This window comes from Meleagris gallopavo, chromosome 10, assembly GCF_000146605.3.
Source record: "Meleagris gallopavo isolate NT-WF06-2002-E0010 breed Aviagen turkey brand Nicholas breeding stock chromosome 10, Turkey_5.1, whole genome shotgun sequence".
Lineage (NCBI taxonomy): Eukaryota > Metazoa > Chordata > Aves > Galliformes > Phasianidae > Meleagris > Meleagris gallopavo.
Window position 1 is genome coordinate 2,713,382 of NC_015020.2, and position 9,294 is coordinate 2,722,675.

Consider the following 9,294-nt stretch of genomic DNA (forward strand, 5'->3'; position numbering starts at 1 on the left):
CTGGTTTGTCTGGCACTGTTTACTGCTACAAACCCTGCTGCTAATTGTTCGTCTTTTTCTGTTTGTCTTTTCTTAATGCCTCTTCTGCTGTCTCTCTAGGCAGACTTCCCAAGCAGAAAGGGAGCTGTCTGGTTATTTCCCTTTTGACTGGATCTTGCACAGTTTCTCACTTTCCTTCTGCAAGCCTATGAAGGGCATCTTCTAGGGGAAGGCTGCTTGCTGCGTTCCCATCACGGGCTCTATGCCTAGTCTTGTTCAGGTGCTGTCCCCACAGCCCAGATCCCAGCCCTAGGGGCTCTCTAGCAGTCATACCCCACTTGGTGCAGCTGAGGCCAAGTCTCACCTTGTCCTTAGGTAAAACATGATTTTGTTGAGTGGCTTTGGCCTGTCCTGTGAGTCGTACCTGGACATGCTGAGGGACGCCTTCCTTGGGAGAGCTTGTCTGGTGAGGTGGAAGGGAAATGTGCTCATTGTCATCTGTTAAGTGCAGAATCATTTAGGTTGGAAGACATCACCAAGGCCACCCAGGTCAACCGTCAACCCATCACCACCATGCCCACTAGACCACGTCACCCAGTGCCACATCTACCTTTTCTTGGAAAGCTGCCCAGTGCCCAGAAAATGGATATCTGAAACTGAAGAACAATATAAATACATATTTAAAAAAAATAATTAAAAAAAAAAGGAAAGAATTTAAAAAGATAGATGCTAAGCCATTCTGGAGATTTAAATCATAAAACTTTAATCGAATTAATAAGTTCAAATCTGTTCCTAGATATAGGCTATTTCACTGAGCTTTAATGTATTTCCCCTAAAGAAGATACTCTGTAATTTATGACTGCTTGTGTAGAGGATACAATAGTTTGCATAAAAAATGGAACTGGAGGCTCTTTGACTGTGCGGTGGTGCTGGAGCCTCATTTACCATCTCCTTTAAAATGTACATCTCTCTCTGACTCCAAAATCTTTCCTACAGAATTGCAAGCCCAGGCTATGAGCTGGGATTTATACAGTTGTTTCTGGAATTGGTTCTGAAAGCACGTTACAATAAAAACTCAATTGCAGGACTGCAGCTACTTGTCCTGAAGGAAATGAAGGCGCCCTCCATTTCGGGAAAGGTGGCTAACCCGAAGGTAGGAGCCACAGCCTGGAATATTTCATAGATTCACGTTGCTGTTTGTTGATTCCATATTAAACAGAATAACCGAGCGTGCTGAAGGTAAAGCCCTCGTTTAATTAACCCTCTTGGTGTAGTACCATGTGATTAAATGTGACTGAGCTGCTCCTTGGGGCTTCTGCTACTGAAAATACTAACAATAATCATTTGTTTTGTTTTTATATTTAAACACATTATTGCATAGCTTGGTGCAGGGATAATTACCAATTTTATCTCCTGTGTTTTTCTAATGTTCATTAATAACAATAAAGGGTTGTAGGTTAAAAACTCATTTAATTGCCTTTATGTTAATGACATTATGAATAGCCTTAGTTACAAGATTCTAATTCTGTCCAGTATCCTGTTTCTCAGTAGAGCCCCAGGAGAGCTGCTCATTTTATCAGCATTACCGATTCAGAGTTTTTCCTTGCAGGTGGGTTTTTGTACATAATCAGAATTAATGCACAACACATTTTGCAAGGAACGGAGTAGAAGCACTCTGAATAAGTAATTAACTGGAGTGCCCAAGGAAAAATGCCTGAGCAAATTTCTTAGCATATTCATAAAACATTAAGAACAGTCACAAACACAGTGGAAACAATTTACTGGTAATATGCTTTCATGCCATTTTCTAACTCTTTTATTTTCTCCCCCCTTTTCTCTTTTCTTTTAATGAATGGAGAAGAAGAAAAAGAAAAGGAGTTTTCAGTTCTCTCATTAAGGAGCACCTGCCCTTGGAACAGCTTACGTTCCGTGCCACGTTGGACAAGGACTTATTGGAAGATAAATGGAAGTCAATATGAAGCTTTCTTAAAGTAAACAGAAAAGAGGCTTTTCTCCTTCCTGTACAAATGGCCCCTCTCCACATCGCCTCCTGGGCCCTGAAAGACACCGATGGAAAGGTTATCTCAGCCACTCCTGCGCCTAGTGATAATTAAAAATAATAGCTCAACTCAAAGATGCTGATGGAGGGCAGAGTATCTGTAACATGCCAAGGAGGGTCTTGCATGGATTTTTCTGTTGTTTGGATGAGCAAAGTGCTTGGGTCTGTGCACCTACAGGGTGCACTGAGTACGTGTGTTGCCTACTGCTCAGCCATGAGATCCATGTTCGCACCCCTAGAGCCATTTGATTCTCTCATCTCTGACCCAGCAGTGGGAGGGCGAGGAAGGCAATGCAGGAGCATCTAGACCAGGGGCTGAGGGCCATCTGTCTGAGCCAAAGTCCGGACTGACGTCCTGCGGTGGAGCTTGGCTGAAGGTGGCATTGCCCTTTGGTCACAGGGAGGCAGGAAGAACCAGGATGGCTTTTTCTTTCTGAGGTGACAGCTCTGACGGCTGTGTTGAGCTGCTGGGTGAGACCACACTGCTCATTCCTGCTGAAGCCCGGGTATGCCAGGCTGTCTGGAGGCCGTCGCTGCCCTTCAGTGTGAGCCGTGAGCTGGGGCAGAGGGCTTGCCCCATCAGGCCTGCCCTGCTGCCCACTGAGTGCCCCGCCGGCAACGGCTTGTTGGGTGATCTTTCTGACAGGCAGAAAAAGCACAGTTGTTTGCTTATTTTCCTTTAAAAATAGATTTCTAAATATGTGAGCGACAGTTGTGCGTGTCTGGAGCCCGGTGCCCGGGGCAGGCAGTAGCACCAGTGACCAGAGACATGGCGTGGGCTCATCGGGGCGCAGGCGGTGGCAGTGCTGGGAACGCTGATTTAATAAAGCCATGTAGAAACCCATCAGTTTTCCCTTCCCATCATGGGTGGGAGGATGGAGCCGTTGTGCCCACAGGACTCCAATTGGCTGTGGCACCAGAGGGTGAGGTACCTAAAACTGGGGTGGTGTGGAGGGACTGGCGTGTGATAACAGTGGCAATCTGGAGACATTCTGCTTTACGCTGACACTTCTTCAATTTATTTCTCAAACTCTACCTCAGATTTCAAAATGAAGGGTCATTTTTGGATGGCTAAAATGAATGACTTTCAGCAGAAACATGTAGGTATGAGCATCCTCTCCCCATAGGAAGCGACTAGGCAAAGCTGATACTCCTTTCTTAGGAGGGTTCCCATGGAAAGGTTTTTCACCCAAGCATCACATGCAGTATTTTAGCTTTCTACAGCCTCCCTCATCCTGTGCTGTGTGTGGCTGTGTTCTGTGCCTGGTGTGGGACAGAGCTTACGTCATTATTTGGGAAGAGACATGTACTCTACTACACAGTAGGAGAACTAACAACTAAATGACAGCCTGATTTCTGTTCACTATGCAGTTCCAGCATATGAAAGGAAAATATTTTAAGAAAGTAAGTATTTATTTCCTTATTCTTAAGTAGCACTTTTTTTCTAACCCGATAACTGCAGCCTGCAATCATTTTGCCAGAGCAACTTCTATCCATGTTTTGATGGTAAAATATGTAATGTGACCTCCCACAGTTCATTAGTTTGCCTTTTGTGTGCTCCTAGCTATCTGTGCCACCCCTAGGCTTTTGGTTCTGTGTTACACCGATTACTATTACAACAATTCACCCATCAGCAAAAAAAATCCTACAGATGAGCCCAAGATACTTCTGAATACGTGCATTTGAATCTTGGAGCTAGCTCTGTAAAAGGTAGGGATTTAAAAATAACAAAACAAAGCCCGTGGAAATTACCCAATCCATGAAAAATATGCAGCCTCAGCGACGCAGCATCACGGCAGCTATAGCAGCTCTGTGCAGAAGTGATGGCAAGCCCTGGCTAGGGGCTCTCTGACTGAAGGCTCTATGCCTCAGAGGCATCTGTACACGGTGTCCCCCTGCCAAGGTCAATGGGAGCCTCGTGGGGTGCTGGTGGGATCAAGCTCTGGGCTCCCATCACATGTAGCACCCCGGGGTAGTGTGGCTGATTTTTTGCAGCAGTGCTTTTTAATTCTTGCTTTTCTGCAAATTACCTACTCTCTTTCATTAGTGAATATAGGAACACTGGGGAATTTCTTACACAATTTTTCTGTCTTTGGGGATGTAGGGTGGAAATACACAGTCGCATTTAAGTAATGATTTCTGCTTACATACAAATCTGATGTTGTAAATTCACTGCCCTTCCAAAGCTAGGCGCATTCCCTGGCATTTTGTGGTGGTAAATATGCAGACCTACCGCTTACCCGGTAACAAGCGAGTGTTTTTGCAGTAGATTGGAAAGAATAAAAACAAACTAATGTATATTTTTCAACTTCCTGGTGCTTTAACCTTTCTTAAGAAAAGACTCGTGGGACATAATTGAAGGAAAGTGTTTTTCCTTAGCAGATGGATTGCTTTGCTCGGATAATATTTTAGTTATGCCAATAAAACGAAGGGTACACAGAAAACCATGAAACTGCCAGCAGTTGTTAGTGCATGACTATTACTGAGGCAGAAATGAGGCCAAAGCGGTGATAAATGTGCATATCTCCCTCTCCATCAGCTGAGGAATGACCCGAGTACACTTTCCATCTGAGCACCGAGCGGGCCGACATTTTTCACAGCAGCGCTTAATAGTGGACATTAACTTAGCCCTCTCCAAAAGGGCTGACCCGGAGGCTACCCTCTGCGGTTCTCCAAACTGTAATCGCTTCTTCAGTCTGTAATTTTATCAAATAGCATGCACCTTTTCCAGCCACTTATTGGCCAATTAAGTCAAGTTCTCACTGAGGGGGTCCAGCTGGTTTCAAGTTATCTTAGATGAATTGATTGAAGACATTCTGCAATCTATGAACCCGGTTTAATGATCTAGGTGATAATACTTGTAATTCTTCTCAGTCAAGGGAATTTGCTGCAGCTGTTGTCTGCAAATCCGTGTTCTGATACAGTGAAGTACCAGAAGAGCGTTAATCCGCCCTCAGAGTTTTATAGCGACGGCTGCATTGTGAGATGGGAAATTTAACATTCACACGGCATTGCTGGGTGAAGACAAATTTTTGTTGATGTATTTTTTTTTTTTATTTCATTCTATTGCAAATGTTAAAGAGGTTACATTGAAGAATACATTATTGATAATACTTAAAAATTGGCAGCCGTAGAGCAGTACAAAACAGCCTGCTAAAATACTGCATAAAGTGTTTGAGATGGTGATTGATTGGTGAATGATTTTGTCTCTGAGCATGAGCACAACTTTCTTAAAATTCACAGGTGGAATGGAGCTCCAGAAATAAAGCCACTGCACTGGATCATATCACTGATACGGTTCTGGTTTGGTTATTGATACAGTATTTTGGTTATTCCGGAGTTACACTGGAAAAAATGGGACGATAATCTTGATGCTGAGCATAGGAAATAACTCTGAAATTAACTGGAGAGGGGCGTGCTCCTGCCTGACACAGCTGATCTGCGCGCAGCCAAGCCTCCGTGTTGTGTTGGCCATGCTTCAGCGGGCACGCTCCCTTCTGTCAGTTCTCACAACAAGCAGCGTGCAGGAGACGTCTCTGTGAGAGGGGCTCAGATTAGAGTGGGGCTGACTGAGGGAGCCTGGTATGGCCATGGAGAACATCTTGTTCCCCACGTTTAGCCACAGGCAATGTCAAGTAGTGTATGTTACATGAATGCTTTTCTCCAGTCTCGTAGGCCGTGTTTTTGAGGTTGACTGTGCAAGGCTTTGCTTCACAATAACAGACCTACATGCAAATACTCAATTCTTTGTTTTCTTCACCCATCCCAAACCATCCCCCTTGCTGGGGACAGAGAGAGGCTGGACTGAAAGGAAAGCACTGCTGCAACATCGCATCCTGGGGCCAAGCTGTGCATGGATGTGGTGCCGTGCTTTCACCATGATGGGCTCAACAGAAGGGTTAATTCACACAGCTGACTTTTATCCTGCATTCATAACGGAAGACAAGGTTGAGCCCATAATGACAGCCAGCTTCCAAACACATCATGGGTTTTTGTAAGAGGCAGCACAGTCTTAACATTTGAATATTAGCACTTTTTAGCTCTGCCACACTAACAACATTTAATTAGGCAGCTTGGGCACAGGAGCACTGCCTTGAACCCGTACAGTAATTCACACCTAATTGTGGCTCCAGCTCTGATGAAGGAACACTTTAAACCCAGTTCCTATGTACAGTGACTATCAATCAGCAGCAGAGGGGAATCCCAACACCAGATCCTTGTGCCTCACCCATCTGTGCTCTCCCTGCACTCATTTCTGCTCCCAGCAGCACCCAGATGCAGGTAGGACACCAGGCGGGCAGCCGTGCAGGGACACATCTCAGCAGGGCACAGCCATATCTACTGCCCCACATGTTCCCTCCCCATGGCCTCTAGGGGCTTTGGCAAATTTGGAGACGGGCTCTTCCCATGCCAATAATTCTCATTTGGCCATGAGCAATACTATCAAGCTGAAATGTTTGATAGGTTATCACTGAACATTGTTTACTCAAATTCTCATTACAATCTCCATCTTGTGCGTGTTGTCTTATACAGCCACCAGATACACCTTTGCATTTTTAAATTGTCACCGTTATCCTCATCCCTCCATCTCATTCCACACACTTCTTGTTAAAACCAATACAGCAAGGTTCTCCCTCGAGCAGCCCTTTCAGTTGATCACCAGCACTCAGATAATCTCCTGCAGCTGGGTTGTTCAAGGTGTGGCAGATAAATGGGGCGGAGGAGGAGGGGGGCTTTCCTCAATGACTTGGATGCCTGTTGCTCTCCAGACAGAAGTGAGGGGTATGGGAGGTCAGTCTAGAAATAGTTTACTGTTGTGTTTATTACGTTTTGGTCCTTGTTGTATCTGCAGAATGAAGGTGACCTTTCTGTGTGTGAGTGGGGTGTCCACCAAAGACAGGTGGAAGCACTGCTGTGCTCCTGCTGCAGAGCTTCTCTTCCTCACCCACCTCTCAGCCAGGCTCACAGCTGAGTGCTTGGCTGCTTCCTGCCCTGGTGGAGCATTTTTCTGGGCTGTATTTCCTCCTGTGGTGGGGAGTTGTTCCTCGTGCTCCTGGGGAGTGGGGCAGCCCTGAGGATGTGGCTGGGGCTGCTCTCTGCTTAGCACAGCAAAGGAGATGCGTTCAACTGAGCTAAAAATAGTGCCAATTCTTTTTTAAATAATACCAATCTTTCTTTCTTTTGGAAGAAAGCAACCAGGGTCTAATGTAAGCAGATATAAAATAAGGGCGAGTCTGGCTATTTCCCTGGGGAAAGCTTGAGATGCTTACCTCATCATTTCTTGGAGTGCTCTAATATCAGCTCTGTCTGTCCCTCGTGATGTACTGTCCTCACCGCTGCATGGGGAATAGACCTGAGTTTCATATGCAGCACTAGCTGGGGGAGAGGGAGGTTTTTATACCATTTTCTAATTGTTTCTGTATTTAATTACAGAGATGGGTGCTTAACTCAAGGTGTCTGCAAACAGCCACAGAACAAAGCAGGGCTGTGTGTTTCTGCAGGGCTCGGGCTCTAGGTGTGCGCAGTGACCTGGGGATTGGGGCACCTCTTGATGTTCTGTGCTGCAGCTCATTAAGAAGAAGGAAAGTTAGCAGCGAAAGCTCACAATCAAATAAACAATAAAAGGGCAAAACTGTGTTTCCCCCTCTGTAATTTGATCTGTAAGAAATGTAAATCGCTCATCCAGAAGAGAGCGATTTTCAATTAGTGCTGTTTTCTTAAACATGCAAATCCCCAGCCTTGTTTAGCTGCACAGTTTTGCCCTAACTCTGCAGAGAATTCCCAAGCAACCTTTAATAGACGGCCATGCCTTCAGGCTTGTCCACTTATGTTTTCTCTCCTGCCTGGGCACGAGATAGATTATGCATATTATTATTCATAAGTGCCACCTATTGAAGGCACCACCACAGGCACGTTGCAAATGGTGGGCTTGCCCCAGCTGTCCCCGCTCATGCGAAACATTCCTGCTCTCCGACAGACCCTCTGAACCTCACCCTCAAAATCGCCGGTATTTTTCTTGGCATGGGGAAGGGCTTGCAGAATATCTGGTAGCCTTTACAGGCAGCTGAAATCAAGAGGGTTTCCCCGTGCCCTCCTGCAGAGGTTCCTGCTAGCTGCTGCTTTGTCTCGGCAGCGCTGGGGAGCGGCGCGGTGCTGGTCGGCGAGGGCCGCGATCCTCTGGCTGGTACGGGGCATGGTGAGCAGCTAGTGCAGAAACACAGGGAAGCAAACGGGAGGCTTTCAAATGATATAGTTATGAGCCTGGAAGTAGGAATAGTATTTAAATAAATGTTTTGAATGCTTGTGGCTAGAATTAAGCATAACCCTACATTTCTACAAAAGGTCAATTGTGATTCTAATTACTCCTATGCAAAATAGCTCATGTTTGAACTGTGCAGTTATAATTAATACATGTGCCTTATTGCCAACTGCGAGCGTTTTTGATCATTAGAATCTGGACAACCTTATCACGTCTGGACAGTCGGAACGAAGATGTGATCGCACCTCTTTGGGGTGACTTTCTCTTGCGTTGTTTCACAACACTGTGACTGTGCTGGCTCTAGTTGCACCATTCCAGTGTAACAGCACTGAGGTGCAGTGTGGGTCTGGGCGTGGTTCTGAGGGACACTTGGTAGCTGTGCGATGCTCTATGCCCCTGTGCAGTGTTCTATTCCTTCACATAGCTGCAGCTCACAGCGTGGGTAGAAGCCTCCATCCATCTCCCTCTCCTCAGCACGTGATGGTTGATCATTGCTGCGCATCCGTCTTTGGCAGCAGGAAGAGGGATAGCGCTTTGCTCACTGGAAGATGGATGTGGCAGAGGCCCAGCTGCCATCCGTGGGTGCGTGTGCTGCATTGTGTGGTGCATGCAGATGGGCTGTCCTGCACTGGTGATGCACCCTAACATGCACACAGTTGTATGTGTAAGGGCTGGTCCGAAAGTAATGCCTCCCTTTTCATTATGTAGGGCTGTGATATCAGAGGTGGATATTGGTGGTGTGGAAGTTGAGAATGAACGTTCCCAATAATATCCCATTATGTTTGTTGCCTTGACAGATGGCAGCAGAGGGGCAGTCTGATGGAATGGCGTCTGACATGGAAGTGCACATGAAGGAAAGGTATGTCATTGATTTTTCTCCCTGCAGGAAAAAATGGCACACAATAATATTCAGTCATTTGCTGAATATTTATGGGGACCAAACAGTGGTTGTGAGCACACTGAGGTGGTGGGTGGTTGCATTTCAGCAGTGGTGACA